Here is a 17,408-nt window from a genome sequence, read left to right as displayed (position 1 = left end):
TTAAATATGGCTTTATTTAAACTTATTCGATTTGTAGAAAACATTTTTTAATTTAAATAAAAGTGCTCCTATAGTGTTATTCAAACCAAATTTCACAATTGATCTATTCTGTGAAAACAGAGACCTCTAGCGGCCAAAACAATACTTATCTGACGTAAGGTAATTATTTAAACATTTCTATATCAAAATTATTTCAACGACTTGGAATAAACAAAAATGCTAAAGGTAAAATAGTGGTCTTTGTGGAGTTAATTCTATTATTTTGGCCGCCACTGTATAGCCTTTAATTTCCATGTTTAATGTATGCTCAAACATGAAGTATGTAGCAATAACTGCAATTTTTATATGTATTTAGAGTTTTCGTCCTCTAGCAGGTCTGTATCAGTATGTTCGTCTAGACTGAAATTAGTTGGTTTAGAATGCTTACCTACTTTTTATAGTTAAAAATTTCTTATTTATGGACGAAAACCGATTATGAAATTTTCAAGAGGAAACCCTTAATTAATTTCTATTACTGCTTTCTTTCCCTGTTTCTTTATAACTAAAATTTTTAAAAGGATTCTATGAGAGAATTATTAAAAATGTTAAGGAGCTTGATCCATTTATTATTATTATCAATAACGGATTTTTGTTGAAATACTAAGGATATTCGAGCATCTATACAATAAGTGTCTTAATGCTTTTATAACCAGTTTTTCCCAAGAAGCGATTTCAAGGTATACGGGCTTAATTGAATTGACGTGACTTTGATTGGTTGAATGGTTGTATCAGTAATTATTTGGCTACTATTACATAGTTTATTATTTTGTGAATTACACAAAACTATTAAATTTACTTATGATCTGGGACCGCGTGTCTAGGGCTTAAGACAGTAGCCTAGCCCTTAATCGCAGTGGCGTACTATGAAGGGTTTTCTTCCTCTAAGAGGTCTTTTCCCTGATTGTTAAAATTGTAAAGCACGTCCCTGCGATATAGACAGCGTCCTTTGAAAATCCCTCATTTGTATTTAAACCTATTCGATTTTCGATAACTATTCCAAATTTAAGAAACGAAAACATTAGACATAGACACTTATTTTCTTAAATCTTATTTATGAACATTTTCGTTAAGTCCCATAATCCTTCTATCTTTCAGTCTTAAATATTTTGAAAGAAGCTTCGAAGGAAACCTGGGAAAGTTCATTAGGTTATTCAAGCTATAGGGTAAAGTGATACAAATTGGACAATGGTACAATTTAGACAGGGCTTTTTGGCTTGATAAATTTAGTACTTCATTTTTATTTGTATATTTTTAATGCTTTGGTTTTATAATTTGGTTCCTTGTGCTTAAAAACAAGTTTTGTACTGTATTTATCAAGAAAAAAGCCATGTCCAATTTGTACCGGCGAATTGTCCAACTTATAACACTAATTCCAAATTATTTCACTTTACCCTACTGCGCGTAGATAGCTTGATATTCACTATGGACTATATGTCCTTACTTGGGAGATTCAATTAAAATTCAAACTCGAAATGAGAACCTAATAGCTGGACCAGAATCCAGCAAGAGTTCTTTTATTTCAGCAGTATTGAATAGGCTCGTTTATGGCGTACATTTTTAGGACGCTTATCGTTGATGGCTTTTGAACTGTTTGAATTTTTTTTCTGAATCGTGTGACGATTGCAGCCTGATGACCCGGAAACCGGGGTATACCAAACAAAGCTTAGCTTAAGATTAAAATGTTTAAAATTATTTGAAACTTAGCCAGGTTACCAATAACCTGGATCTAGACAAACACTCTACAAACTTTATTTGCATGTTCTAAGTTTACTTTTTCCATAGGGCATGTAATAATTAAATTTTCAGTTAATTTTCTTAAAGTTTGTTCGTTTGGTAGTTTTGGAGATAGAACTTAAGTAGATTTATCTAAATAAAATCTACATTTTATCAATCTTTTGACATTATTATTTTATTTTGTCTTTATGGAACAACGTATTTTCGAGGTCCGTAACTAATAAGGCGCTTAGTACAGCTCCACTCAATTAGGGTACAGCTTTTGTATTATGTTTTTATTAATTTTGAATTGTGTTTTCTTAAACTTTTGAAACTTTTTGAGACTTCTTTAAAGTGTGAATTTCTGTGCTTAGTTTCAGTAAGACTAATGTATCGATAAACCAATTTGGAAACTTGTCCAGAAATCTTGGACAATTTTGATAATTTGAATTCTATGTCAGGATCGCCATGTAGTGTGTGGTCTGACTGAGAGATATGACTTTCTTCTATAGATTCAATTAATTTTGTTTTACATTTTATATGAGTTATCTCAGGTATTGTGTATAAAATATGTATGGAAGAAAGTGGTTCATTCTAAGAACCGATTCTTAATGTTTTTATAGGCCCTTGTTGTCGAATAGTATGTAGGTTATTTCAAAATTTAAAACTTCATTTTTGGACAAATAAAGCTTTGAATATCGATTATTTCTTCAATTGTTATTACTTGAACGCTCATTTCAAGATTTTTTTTCTTTTTGAAATTTTTAAAATACCTTAAAATTTAGATACATTCTTATTTCATTTTCTGCAAATAATACAGCAGAATGCATGTAACAATAATGTTATCTCAGGCGGATAGCTCTTTTATAAATTTTAATTGCAATTTTTGTACTTGAAACTGTCACAGATTGCCGTAAATGATCCTTTTTAGAGGTTATACGAATTATCCATTATTAAATGTATCGCTTTTTTGAACTCTATTACCGAAGTCTTTTAACCAATTGGTATCCTATCCTGTATATTTTGACGCGAATAGCTCCTAGAAAAGAATCTAGCAGAGACAAAAGTAGGTTCATATTGATATCCGATTTTTAATGTCTTTTTGGATCCTTGTTTACGGACCTTACGTCTGTAATTTCTAAACTTACACTTAGGATGTTGGCAGCCAAATGTTGGTTTTTTATTTTAATGGGAGTAATCAAAACTTATTAATATCGTACTTATTCTATTATTTTTTAAAAGATATAAGTATAAGGCTTAATGTTGTTGATAACGCATTGTGCATTACCATTAGCATTCAGCGGAACGGTTTTAGTGAAATTTGGTTCTGAGAAATTTTAAATTTTATTGTGGGAAATACTTAGTTACAATCGCTTAATACTTATCACTCGACTAACCGAATCAGTACGCTACTGATTTATAACTTTACATTTGGAAAAAGTAAATAAGGCAAGCAGAAAGAGTGAAAATTATGGGAAAAACGGGAAGAGAAGGTGTTGCTTTCTTGTCACTCCCTTATCTTTATGTTGATTTTAAATAAATTTTTAAGCATGTATTTTCTCCTAAAAAAATTTCTTGATTTAGGTCTGAAGATAATCATTGTGATCATCATAAATCCGCTAGGTGATAGGCATTCATTCTATTTTGTTGCGTCTTGTGTAGCCATTATTTCTGTACACTTAGGTATTCTTAAGGGTGTTAATTAAATACCCATTGTTTCATTTATACTAAATACCTGGGAAAGTTCATTAGGTTTTTCAAGCTATACTGAGCGTAGATAGCTTGATATTCACTATGGACTATATGTCCTTACTTGGGAGATTCAATTAAAATTCAAACTCGAAATGAGAACCTAATAACTGAAACGGAATCCAGAAAGATTGTTTTTCTTATTTCAGCAGCATTGAACAGGCTCGTTTGTGGTATACATATACAAAACGCTTATCGTTGATGGTTTTTCAATAGTTTGAACTCTTTTGTTTAAATACGACTTTCTAAATCGTATTTAAAATCTAAATCTATATATAAAAAAATGGTTTGTGGAATCTGCTCTCTCTTGGTGTTGTCACGATCGCTATGTATCATACGGTCTATAAGGCATTCTTCAAGATCTAATATTGTCTTTTCATTAAAATTATTTTCTAATGATTTGAATACTTAGGTCTCCATTGCATCTTGTTCTAGGACCTTAGAGTCAACAATTTCTTTTAAATATGCCTTGAAGAAAATGAGAACATTATGGAACCGATTTTTATTGTGCCCTTGTTTTCGGTCCTTACACCCGTTTTGTTTTTCATAACTTACACTTAAGATTTTGGAAGCCAAAACTCGTATTTTACTTATTTTAATGGGAGTATTATATGACTGCATACTACATTTCTTCCTTTGATGTTATTACTTGATAGCGTTCAGTAACATTATCATTATGAGTTTCGTAGTAAAATTTGGAACTAACTTGACTCCCTAAGGCAACCATTTAGCTCATTGCTAGAGAAGTTCTGAATGTGCGTCTTTACGTCTTCGCGTGTGATAATTCACGTATAAAGTTACATATTTTATTGGGTGATTCCAAAAACTATTGCAAGCAGTTCTTTCTCGATGGTTGGTTTGTTTAATTCATTGTGAGTAACTTTTCAATAGACTTTGGTTTTCATATCAACGTCGTTTTGCGGACTATACTTATGGTATTGATATTACCTCTCTTGATATTGCATAATATTCTTTTTAACTTATTAATCTTCTTTAGCTTTTTAAGTCTTTTAAGGCTACTTAGAGGAAGAACATTTCTCAATTGATTTAAAGGTATATTTTAATTATTTTTTACTTGGGTTTATCAAGTTCTATTATTCCTTTTCGGAAATTGTTATGTAGATTACCATCTGCTAATAATAAGTTTATTTAGATACAAAAAATTAACTTTGAGAGCTATTAAGGTAATATATATACAGAACAATATTCTTTGTATAGAAATAAGATTTTCTTCCTGGCAGATCGGACATTCCTCCGTCTTTAAGGCACAAGCTTCACATGTTACTGCATGCCCGCATTTGTTGTATACCACATTAATTGTATTATTATTGAGGCATATTATACGCTTTTTGTTGTGAAACCTCTGAGAGATGGAGGACATTTCTTGGTGAAACAAATTTTACGAGGTTCCGAATATACCTCACTTCTAATCCCTTTCGAGAGATGTAAAGTAACACTTTTCTTTTGTCTTGTCTTGAGAGTTCACGACCACATATCACTATGTCTTTAAGTCTAATTAAGATCACACTTTGAAGGGGGCATATGTCACATCCCCTTAGGAGTTCAATCACTTTCCTTGTGGAGTTGATATACAAATAAAAAAAAATATCCCATTTGGTAATGTCCTTCATCTATCGTGAAGACTGTGGTTTAATCTTTTTATTTAATACTTTTAAAATGAATTTTCTAGTTTTGCAATAATTACTCAGCAATAATTAATAATTTTTAGATGTTAAGAAGATTTTGCACGGAAATTCATTTATCCTTTTTTCTTTTTTACAACATGCAAGCATTAATTATTAATTTTACTCTACAACAATCTGTAAAGTGTTGTCTTTCTCTTCTAAATAATTTAAAAATAAATTTCCTGCTTTTATTAAGGCAAATCTCTAAATATTTTTCGAATTTGGAGAAAATATCCTTTTTAAAATTTCTCACGAATATCCTGTGTAATTTTATTTACCAATTTTTCAAACGAGTAAAACTAAGATACTTGTCTTACCTTAAGGGAAATAGATTTTTTTTTGTAGTGTATACTTGTTGCCTTTCAAATGAGCCTTGGTTTGGTTCTCTCAGCGCATTCCGCATAGTTCTTATCTGAACTTATTAGTTCGGTTTCAACTCCATTTTGTGAGTACTTATTGTTCTGTAGGTCGGATCGTTTGTTCCGTCAATTAAACTCCTAGTCTGGGGTATATTATGATTATTTATATCCTTATACAAGGATTTATTATTCTTTTTACTATTCAGTTATCAGAGAGTTTGTCTCCTAACTCTGGTTCTTTAATTAGGCCACATTATTTGCAAAATATCTTTTTATTCTATTATAGGAAGGATTGAGTTATGAATAGGCTCCTCTTACGCTTAATGGTAACTTACCATTTTTTATAATTAAAGCATTTATTTTCCCCATTTCTAAGTTCTAGATAAGAAAGAAAGAAAGAAGAATTTATACGGAATCACTGCTGGCTCGCTGTATAGTTGTATGGCTTGTACACCCTGTATGCCGAATCATTTAAAAAAAAAATGAAATTTAGCAGTAATACAGTGAGTGTCAATAGTTTGTTGCCTAATGGATGTTTGAGAAATCAAGTGAAAAAAATGATAGAAAAAAATACTTTTCCAAATTTTTCTTTTTGCAGATGAGTTCCTTGTAATCCGTAGATATTATTTATAGTTTTCAAAAAAAAATAATTAATTTTATTTCATATCAAAAATAATTGTTTTCCAAAAGTTGGTCATTTTTGAAAAATCAAAAGTTTGTTGCCTCATTAAAAAAACTAATTCAAAATGGTGAAAACGTGCAACCAACTTTATGTAAACCGGTTACATTTTGAGCTTATGTCATTTGATATGCAAATGGTGGATTTGTACATTTTTAAGGCTGTCAATGGTAAATATATAGGTGTAAGAGTGATGATAAATAACAAGAAATAATCAGTTTTTTGATAATTCATAATTTAGGTTATAATGGCAAATTACAAAAAGTTGAAAGGTGGGATATTGTCCAGAGATACTGCTGGAAGGAATCGGCGTCGCTTAATTGCCAAATTTTATGGAAATTCATGAAAAGTTATACATAAAATGGTCAAATATTATAGTTATGAGGCACGAGTACATCTGAAAAACGCTACTGGTAGACCCAGGGTTTCGACTCAGAAAGTCGATAACCGCATTCTAGGTATCTCTGATAGTAACCCCATGATGTTTGCTTCAAAAATTCAGAGTCGGCTGGTTACAGAAGGCATACAGGCTTCAAATGCTTCGAAAATCAAACTCAAAATGAAAGAAAATATGAGAATAGGTACTTGGCTCGCAAGATTCCATTGGTAAGCAAAACCAAACTGCGTAAGAGGTTGTATTTTTACGTTTTTAGCATGCTCCAAGTGAATTTACAACCTTTTAACCAGATTGGTTTCGTTTACCAATGGAAACCTGCAAACCAAGTAATTATTCTTACCACTTTCATTAAATTGCGGTTGGTTTTGAAGTCTGTATGCCTTCTGTAACCAGCCGACTCTGAATTTTTGAAGCAAACATCATGGGGTTACTATCAGAGATACCTAGAATGCGGTTATCGACTTTCTGAGTCGAAACCCTGGGTCTACCAGTAGCGTTTTTCAGATGTACTCGTGCCTCATAACTATAATATTTGACCATTTTATGTATAACTTTTCATGAATTTCCATAAAATTTGGCAATTAAGTGACGCCGATTCCTTCCAGCAGTATCTCTGGACAATATCCCACCTTTCAACTTTTTGTAATTTGCCATTATAACCTAAATTATGAATTATCAAAAAACTGATTATTTCTTGTTATTTATCATCACTCTTACACCTATATATTTAACATTGACAGCCTTAAAAATGTACAAATCCACCATTTGCCTATCAAATGACATAAGCTCAAAATGTAACCGGTTTACATAAAGTTGGTTGCACGTTTTCACCATTTTGAATTAGTTTTTTTAATGAGGCAACAAACTTTTGATTTTTCAAAAATGACCAACTTTTGGAAAACAATTATTTTTGATATGAAATAAAATTAATTATTTTTTTTGAAAACTATAAATAATATCTACGGATTACAAGGAACTCATCTGCAAAAAGAAAAATTTGGAAAAGTATTTTTTTCTATCATTTTTTTCACTTGATTTCTCAAACATCCATTAGGCAACAAACTATTGACACTCACTGTATCTTGTGTATTGTTTTCTTCTTTGCACATGCCACAAGAATATCCTTCTAGTTAAATAATTAGTGATGATGATATCACTTTTTAACATTTTATCAATTTTGATAAATTGTTGTTCAGTATTAATATTACATTTTTCGCAATTTTAACAAATTCTTTTTATGTCAGTCTTCTTGCTAGTACTAAGTACTAATTAAGTGATTAAGTACTATTTAATTAGCATTTCTATTATTCTTATTGGAGTCCTTTCTGAAGGACAAATAATTTAAATTTGTTGGAAAGCCTTGTACTTATCATTATGAGTTATATGGATAAATGGATAACGTGTCTTTTGTATGAGTTTTTTTAGGTTATCACTTACAGTTCATATTCGGATAATATATAAAAATAAATAAAGAAGAATTTTGTTTCTTATTCGATTTTCACTTTATTTATTACCTTTCTGTCCTTATATTCTTTTTTTAGCTATTGATTTCCTTTAGATGTTCCTCTGGTATATTTTATTTTATATTCTATTCTAAGAATTAATTTTAAAAATAAACAACTTCATGTTGTTCTGAACTATCAAATAAGTCGAAACTGAAACGGCACTATAAGTTTGAGCTTAGTTATTTTTAGGTAAATCTTGCATTATTTTATCATATCCGAATTCTTAAGACGCTTATGACCAATCAATACTGCCAATAGAAAACTTTCTAATACAAAGTTTGGAACGACGATTGGTTAATACTGTTTTATCCGACGAGCTTATCAGGTACAAGAGCACGTAAATAAATTATTATCATTCTTTATTTATTTTTTCGGATTGCTCTTGTGCAAGAGTAATTGTTTCCTTTTTTCCATTCACTGTCAATTCACTGTTTTTTAAAAGTACTTTTAAGCTTAGAAATGATAATTCTAGTTAAATCTCATTTGTGAAATTTACTTTTACATTAAATTATTATTTCTTACTTATAATTTTTTTAAAGACATTAACGTTTACTTTCAGTATTTGATCTCCTGGCAAGATCGCCATGTGAACGTTCTAATTCGTTTAACCCGTTTATCAAAGACCGGATTCACACTAACCTGAAAAGAATATCCAATAACACTAAACTATCATTAATTTTACAGAATAACTTATTTCACTTCTATCGATGTAAATCCATTGGCTTTGCACTTCATCTACTGCCTGGCAATCTCATTCTTTATCCCTGTTATCCGGGTTTCTTTAAAAACCTAAAACTAAATTTAAAGGCAACATTTGCACTTACAAGGGTCAGACGGGGCTTTGGACTTTGGATTTTCGGTTTTGTTAAATGTTTTTGACTTACCAATTGATAGAAATCGATGAAAATTCGAGAACGTTTTGGGAGATGGATGCGGCAAAACAAATGCATACGTAGAGGAGAGTGAGGATCACTTTCATAAATGCTCTTGCAATTGCGTACGGTTGCCCTCAAATTTTTCTCATGCGTCTGTTAATTGCGCGATTCTTTTTGTGCAATAATCCACCGATTTGCGATTATTAAAATTTTTCTTATTAAACAGCGGTTGAAAAATGAAAAATATAAGTCATAAAGATGGTCGAATATGTCGCGATCAGCCGTAATCTAATAGTCTTCATATTCGATCAGCTTATGCACTATCACATATCAAAATGATTAATACGAATAAACGAATAATGAATATACAATGAATTTAAATAATCAAATCATAAATTTTTGGAAGTTAAAAACAACAAGATTTTAAATGAAATTATGGTGTTAGTCACCGATTAATGCCTCGATATGAGCGTGTTGTAGCCTGCATTTTAGTTCGTTTGCGTTGTTCTCGAAATTATAGATAGATTCTAAAATCTGTATTTATGAATTGAATTGAATAATTTTTTACATTAATTTAAACGTATATCGAGTATCGATCTTGTTACGAGTTTCCGGTATTTTAGTCTCAATTAAACTTTTCCTTACTAACAAATGAGCTGAAATGCTAAATACTTAGTTAATATGGTAGGATATCCTACAACTATATACTCTGTTATGTCGACTGACTACACGAAAGCATAATCGTGTCCAAAGTCGTTATTTTCCATGTCAACCTTAAGGAACGATGACTCTGGATTGATAAAAAATATTTTAGCAATTATATTGTAAATTAAAAGAATGTGTTTTTCGTTTCAGCACTCGATGAAGAGTGATTTATTTTTCTTATTCAAATCAGCGCTTGGGCAGAAGACTTCATTTTCAAGGGTTCCTGCTGATCAAGCGTCTGCAGAATACACGCTTTATCAGAAGAAACCCTATGTCCGTGCGATGCAAGACCAATGCAGGGATATGGGTGGGCGCAAGATTGCGCGCGTTGCTAACTTATATTATATATTTTTATGGCACTTGCGGACTTTATCATTCACTATGATGATAAGGGTTCGTGTTGATATTTTCGGATCGAATAAGAACGCACCTGCATTTATTTTCCATCCCATTGGTAGTCTTGTCATTTGGTGATGTCCTTGTATTTCCGTCCTCAAATGAATAATTTTCCACCAATGATTGAGGTGATTTAATTGATGAATTTTCTTTAAATTTTCTTGATTTTTTGCGTTGTTGCTTCATAAGCGTCTGCCAAGAGTGTGCATATACAGGTTGTGGAATTTACCGAATTAGTTAAATTATTAATTTTACTCTACAACAATCTATAAAGTATTGTCTTTCTCTTTTAAATAATTTTAAAATAAAATATTCGGGTTTTATTGAGACAACTCCCTACATATTTTTCGAATTTGCAGAAGATATCCGTTTTTAAACTTCTCACGAAGATTCTGTGTAATTTTATTTACCAATTTTTTATACCAAACGAGTAAAACTAAGATACTTGTCTTACCTTAAGGGAAATAGATTTTTTTTTGTAGTGGATACTTGTTGCCTTTAAATGAGCCTTGGTTTGGTTCCTCATTTGGTTTCTCACAGTTCTTATCTGAACTTATTAGTTCGGTTTCAACTCCATTTTGTGAGTATTTATTGTTCTGTAGGTCGGATCGTTTGTTCCGTCAATTAAACTCCTAGTCTGGGGTATATTATTATTATCTATATCCTTATACAAGGATTTATTATTCTTTTTACTATTCAGTTATCAGACAGTTTGTCTCCTAACTCTGGTTCTTTAATTAAGTCACATTATTTGCAAATAAAAGCTCTTTCTTCTACAAAATAAAGGATTGAGTTATCAATTGGTTTTTCAAGCATTCAATGATAACTTACCATTTTTTTAATTGAATCATTTTTTCCTCCTGTTGTCTCAGTTCTAGCTAGAGGAAGAATTTATTCCGAATCACTGGCTCGCTGTATAACTTTTTAATTTATTGTGTTGATTTCTTTAAATCACAAATTGTTCTCAGTTCCTGGCGATGAACTACCACTTTTTTACCATTTATAAAAAACGATTTATCTTAATTGCAATCTTGCAATTTTTTTTATTAAATATCTTATTGTGAAATAATTTTTAAGAAAAACACCTACTTGTTCTTGATTCGTCTCATATACCACTAACCAATCATATAATTTCATTTTCTTAATGCTTAAGACGATAATGATTATTCTATCGTGATGGGATGAACGTGTCGTCACCATCACTGTCTCTTATTCATAAGGTTATTACAATATTAATGTTCGTAGTCCGGTTTTATTTTAGCTCAAAATAAAAAGGCAAATTATTCGTTGCTCTTTGAGTACCTTCTGCATCTTCTTTAAGTGTGCTAAATCCTGGCAGAGTTGTCCATCTGGCGTTTTTCAACAGGTTCTTTTATGCTGAATCAATATGTAATTCATAGATACTGACCATCAATTAGAATTCTTCTCATTTAGGACCTCTCGTAAACATTTTTCTCCTAAATCGATAAAAGTAGTAAGTATGGTACCGTAGTGCCTCGACTTTCAAAAAATTGACAATTAATCGATAGGTGATCAATTAAATTTTCAACAAACTAATAAAGAAATAATTAAGTGACTTAACGTTGAATTTTGAAATATTGCCCAATTTGATAGTTTTGCGAGTGATAACTTCTGAAATTGAATGGCTAGAACTATAGCTGATTATTTTTAATATATAAAATTTTCCTTTTTTGCTGAGAATGTTTTCTTTGTCTCCAAACACTATTGATTTAAGGTCTTTGAAATTATTTTTATCAAAGATTAAATTGTAATTCAAATAATTATTAGTGTCATCAATTGGTACATTTTTTATCTAAAATATTTCTTTTCCTTTTGCATATTACGTCTAACATTATTTTTTGTCTTAATAAAATTTTTTATTTCGTCGGGACGATCATCAGAATTATTATGAATAGTAAAGCTAAAGAACAGGCTCATCTTCGGATTATGAAATAATGTTACACAAATTGTTAATCTTTTCATCAATAATATCTATAGAATTGATATCATCTGTTGAGAATTCATTCAGAAGTTAAAGGAATATTTATCGTATAATGTCCGTTAGGTATTTCATTATGTGTTTAAAGTTATTATTTTCCATGTCAACCTTAAGAAACGATGACTTTAGATTGATAAAAAATATTTTAGAAATTATATTAGATATTTTTTTATAGCACTTGTGGACTTTCTTTGACCAAAGACACAGTGCGGCGGGTATTAATTAACGTATTAAGTTAATTGAAATAATTTATTGTGATCATAAAGGTTTATGCTGATATTTACGGACCAAATGAGAATGCACTTGGGCTTATTTTAAGGCCCATTGGTAGTCTTGTCAGTTGATAATGAGCTTCATCTGCAGTGAAGAAATTTTTAAATAGTTTTAAAATAAAATATTCGGGTTTTATTGAGACAACTCTCTACATATTTTTCGGATTTGGAGAAGATATCCGCTTTTAAATTTCTCACGAAGATTCTGTGTAATTTTGTTTACCAATTTTTTATACCAGACGAGTAAAACTAAGATACTTGTCTTACCTTAAGGGAAATAGATCATTTTGTAGTGGATACTTGTTGCCTTTGAAATGAGCCTTGGTTTGGTTCTCTCAGCGCATTCCGCACAGTTCTTATCTGAACTTATTAGTTCGGTTTAACCTCTATTTTGTGAGTACTTATTGTTTTGTAGGTCGGATCGTTTGTTCCGTCAATTAAACTCCTAGTCTGGGGTATATTATGATTATCTATATCCTTATACAAGGATTTATTATTCTTTTTACTATTCAGTTATCAGACAGTTTGTCTCCTAACACTGGTTCTTTAATTAAGTTCCATTATTTGCAAATAAAACCACTTTCTTCTTAAAAAAAAAGAATGCATATTTAATAGGGCCTCTCTTGTTGACTTATTATTTTTTATCTACTTTAAATCTAAGTTTCCATACTTAGCTTTACCTAGAGGAAGAGTTTATTCCGAATCATTTTCTCGTTGTGTAGATTTTTATCAATAGTTGTTGATAATTTTAACATTATCGATTTAATTTTTCGATTTTGTGTAGTGAGTGTCTTAGGGAAAGTTTAACCTGCTTTCTTAATTAAAACTTCAATTGATGCTATTAAATTTTACTATTTCCACTCATTTTCAGCAGATTTTTCGCGTTTTGAATGCTCGACTTCCTTCGATTGGTATTTTAAGAGTGAGGAGATATAATTTTTCCTCCTACTTATAATAATTTTTTTATGGTTCTACTAGGGCATGAAGTCAATTAATTGCCCCAGAGAAACTTGTAATATTGTTTTTGTGGAATTGGAAGTAAATAACATAAAGGAAGTTGAGGATTATATTTTAAAATTCTAATTTTTCTTAAATTTGTATGATTTTCTTCTCGAATTACGTCTTTGACTTTTCCTTATGGACTTACACCTTTTGGTTTTTGGCCTTTTTTTTAGCGAGCGGATTTCTCCGTTCTTCTAGACACTTTAATAAGTTGAAGATCTTATTTTTTGCTATTGATCTGAACCCTTCGGTTCCAACTCCTCTGATATAATTCTTCTTAGATTGAAGTGAACTCCTCGACGGCCCTTGTTAAAGTCTACTGTATTGCACTCTTTTTACAATTTTTTATAATCGATCATTGTATTCAAATAAACTGATTCAAAAAACACAATACATTCAAATAAGTTTAATGAGCTTCATAATCAAATTTCTTCCAAAATAAAAGTCTTTTATTTTAAAGTTCACTACAAGATTTCGTACTTGATACCATCTTGCTGGCATTTGTCATTGAGCTTCTGAGTCTGGATCCTGGTTTCAAACAACGCTATGTTAGAGATCTGCTGATTCCTTGAGCTTCGGTGTCTCTATTTCTGCCTTTCTCTAATTGAAATCCGAATATGTATCCGGCTTCAATAACTACGGTTGCCAATGTTGATGCTGGTGTCACAATGACAGATGATGTATCTGTCCACTTGACATGCGGTTCACAGTCATGATTTCGGCTTCGCGTTACTTGTGTTTCGCCTCCTGATATAGTTAACGTCTTGAAACACACTTTGTCCATCCACTATGTAGCACTCCTCATACTGTAGCACTCCTAGAATGACTTCTGATATTGAAAGTAAGTACTTCAATTGGAATCTACTCCTCCCATTGCTAAATTCGATAAACATTTGTGGTATGATTCCGTAGCTTTGCAGCTTTGTTCTTATTGCAACGCGCCTTATGCGAATGTTTTCTACTCTTCTAATAAAGTTCTCTGTGAACATTCTATCTGGTGGTCTCTCAACTGGTATATCAATTGTAGGTTGTTCTTCTACCGATGCTACTGCCATTAGAACGTAACCTGCAATTCCTAGACTCAGAATTTTTTTCAAATAATTGAAAATTCCCTTCGTCAATTCTTGTATGATAACCTCCTCGTCTATTTATGATCGTGACTGGTAATGGTGGCACATCTAGATAGGTTTCTTTTCCCATCTTATCCGCATACGATCCGATCTGATTGAGATATTCGTAGATTGGTTGTGGTATGTTGAATGTGATTTCGGTCACAGTTCGGAGTTCTTTCTCAGCGTGGCTGACTGATGACCATGTCACATATAAGATTAATATTAAGATTAATAATTTATTAACTGCTAGAATGCCAAAAAAAGATAGCAAGTGTTTTATCATGCCTCTCTTTCGCATTTCGCTCGAAAACTGACCGAATCACAGTTGGCACGCATGGAAAATTGCTCGAGTTGCCTGTAATACGATTCAGAAAGCAATTACAGTGCTGTCTCGCTATATGCACAGTTTGGGTACTTTTTTTGACAGTTCTCTCTCTGAATATGCACAACTTTTTTTGAAATTCCCAACGGTTTTTTTATTTCTTTTAATAAATTATCATTTTTTATTGTTCTAGAATTTCCCGTGTTATTTTAAATATAATATGAGACAGAAAAAATAAAATTAAGAAAAGTAAAAACAAGAAAAATTAGTTACCAAGAAAATAATTGTCTTTATTACTTTGTCAAAATGTAAACAAATTGATTTTGAATGCAACCGACACAAAAGCTGTGCATATAGAGAGACAGCACTGTACTCCATTAGAGTGCACTCTTTCTAACACACGTGTTTTTCCATTTGAAATTTTGCATACTATATACCTCTCTCTCCGGCTTTTCTTAATATTAATATTAATCTTATGTGACATCGCGGTGAGAGACGTGAACTTCTGCTTATCTTTGACAGATAACAGTTTTAGCCACAGCTGCACTGTTGCGTAATACGCAAGTTTCTCTTTGACAAGGATTCGATCCAATTGTCCCTCGTTAATAACATACTGGATGTACACTTCAAGACTGATTGGAATCAATTTTGCGTAAGTCGGTTTAACCGTCTCGTCTGCGTGAATTTCCATAAAAATGAATAGAGACTACAATTAAAATCCGGCTGGTTCCTAAGCTTTAAGTACAATTAATTTACATAAAAGACGTCTGTCTTTTGAAGACTCTTTGAAGATTGGTGTTATTTTCTCAAAAATTATCAGCGTTGGGCAGAAGTTTACATTATTTGATACCCCACACTCACTGCTTGGTGTTGCATTCACATACGCAAGGGTTTCACCATCAGAGAAAACCCCATATCCGTGCGATGTCACATCAATTCAGGGATGTAGGTGTGCGTAGAAATTACGCACAAGTTAACTTATATATTTTACTTTTAAATTGTGAAGAATTCACAGGACCCATAACATTCCCTATACTCCTTAACAAATAACAGGATTAAAAGTCCAAGTTGAAAACCAAAGGTTTTGGGGATGACACTGTGTTTTCCATTTACGGAATTTAATATTTTTCCACTATAAAATGATATACTAGAATTACTCATTTCAAATTTTGCAATGAAAATACCTGTGCTTTGACGTAAAACTTAACGAAGACTTTTGCTTCGATATAAACTTTTATGTCCTAAATGTGCCAATCGTTGGAACAGTAAACATTCTTCTATGGTCGGATAACTATTATTGCAGATCAATATATTTTTTTTTTATTTTGTCCACTAACATAAGTCATATTGAAGATTAACGAAAAGAACACGCAGTCCTTCGTTAGTTTTTCCGATGTCGACAAAATAATCTTTTTATTCTCTGCGGTCACAGGATCGTTAGTTTCATCATATTTGAGTAATACATTACTATTATCATCGTCGTCAGGCATTTGATTTAGTGATAATTTGATAAGAGTAGGTACCTTTAGATGAGGTGGTTTTTTTTTACCATTTGAGAAAGTTTCATCATTTGAATTTGTATTTGTAGATGATGAAGAGCATGCTTTGGAAGTGTCAGATGTACTTTTTTTTTATAATTTTTGAGCTCGTGTGGTTACTTTATTAATAGTAACATTTAAGAAGTCCCCTTGATTAAAACAATTGATCTGTCGCTGAAGGTCATTTGAACTTGTAAAATTCTGCTTTGGGGCTTGAACTGACATGCAGTTTTGTTTTGAGTATGACATTCTCTACAATCCATCTGCGTTTTATAGTCATATTCATCGAGTTTCAGTTTCCATCTTAAAGTCTTGAGGAAATGTCTTTAGTTCTGAAAATTCATATTAAAGGTTTATGGTCTGTTTGAACGATGAATTGCCCAGACAACTGCGAGAAGTTCACGTTCAGTAGCTGAGTAATTTCTTTAGGCTGCGTTAAGAGCACGTGACTAGTTTTGCCCCAGTCTCCCCTACTGTTCGCCTGTTACGCTGGCTTCAGGCGTAAGCTTAAGGCCTCTAATTTTTTTTCAGGCAAGATTTTTCGGAAAACCTTTGACTTAGCATTTGATATAAAGGGCAAATGATCTACTAAATTTCAAAATACTACTAAAATTTCTTGTTATGTAGAATTTTGCGACCTTTAAGAACTGGGCCAAACCTCCAGTCTGAAACTCGTGTTATAATCCGAACCTCGAATTCTGTCAATACAGTCGCCCGAGAAGGACCAGCAAAAGAAGAATAATTTATTGGTTTTGGAATTATTTACAGGATTGATTTTGAGTTACTCTGCACTAGAGGCGTTACTCTGTGTACGAAAGTCAAGCTACTGGATTAATTAAAGGCTATGTTTGATTCCGGAAGCTGACATGTAGGGGAAGGCTTTCAGACTTCGCACACAATCTCGCTTCGAATACTTCATATTTTTCCCATATTCGTCTCATGAATGTGATCTAAGAGCGATATATTTTAATAGTTAGTCTTAAGTTATAGAATTCCTGAGAAAATAGGTCAGAATCATTAAAGGAATATGGGGAAATTATTAAGTATAGATCCTAGAGTAC

This window comes from Phlebotomus papatasi, chromosome 2 (genome assembly GCF_024763615.1).
Source record: "Phlebotomus papatasi isolate M1 chromosome 2, Ppap_2.1, whole genome shotgun sequence".
NCBI lineage: Eukaryota > Metazoa > Arthropoda > Insecta > Diptera > Psychodidae > Phlebotomus > Phlebotomus papatasi.
Note: the sequence above shows the minus strand (reverse complement) of the source record.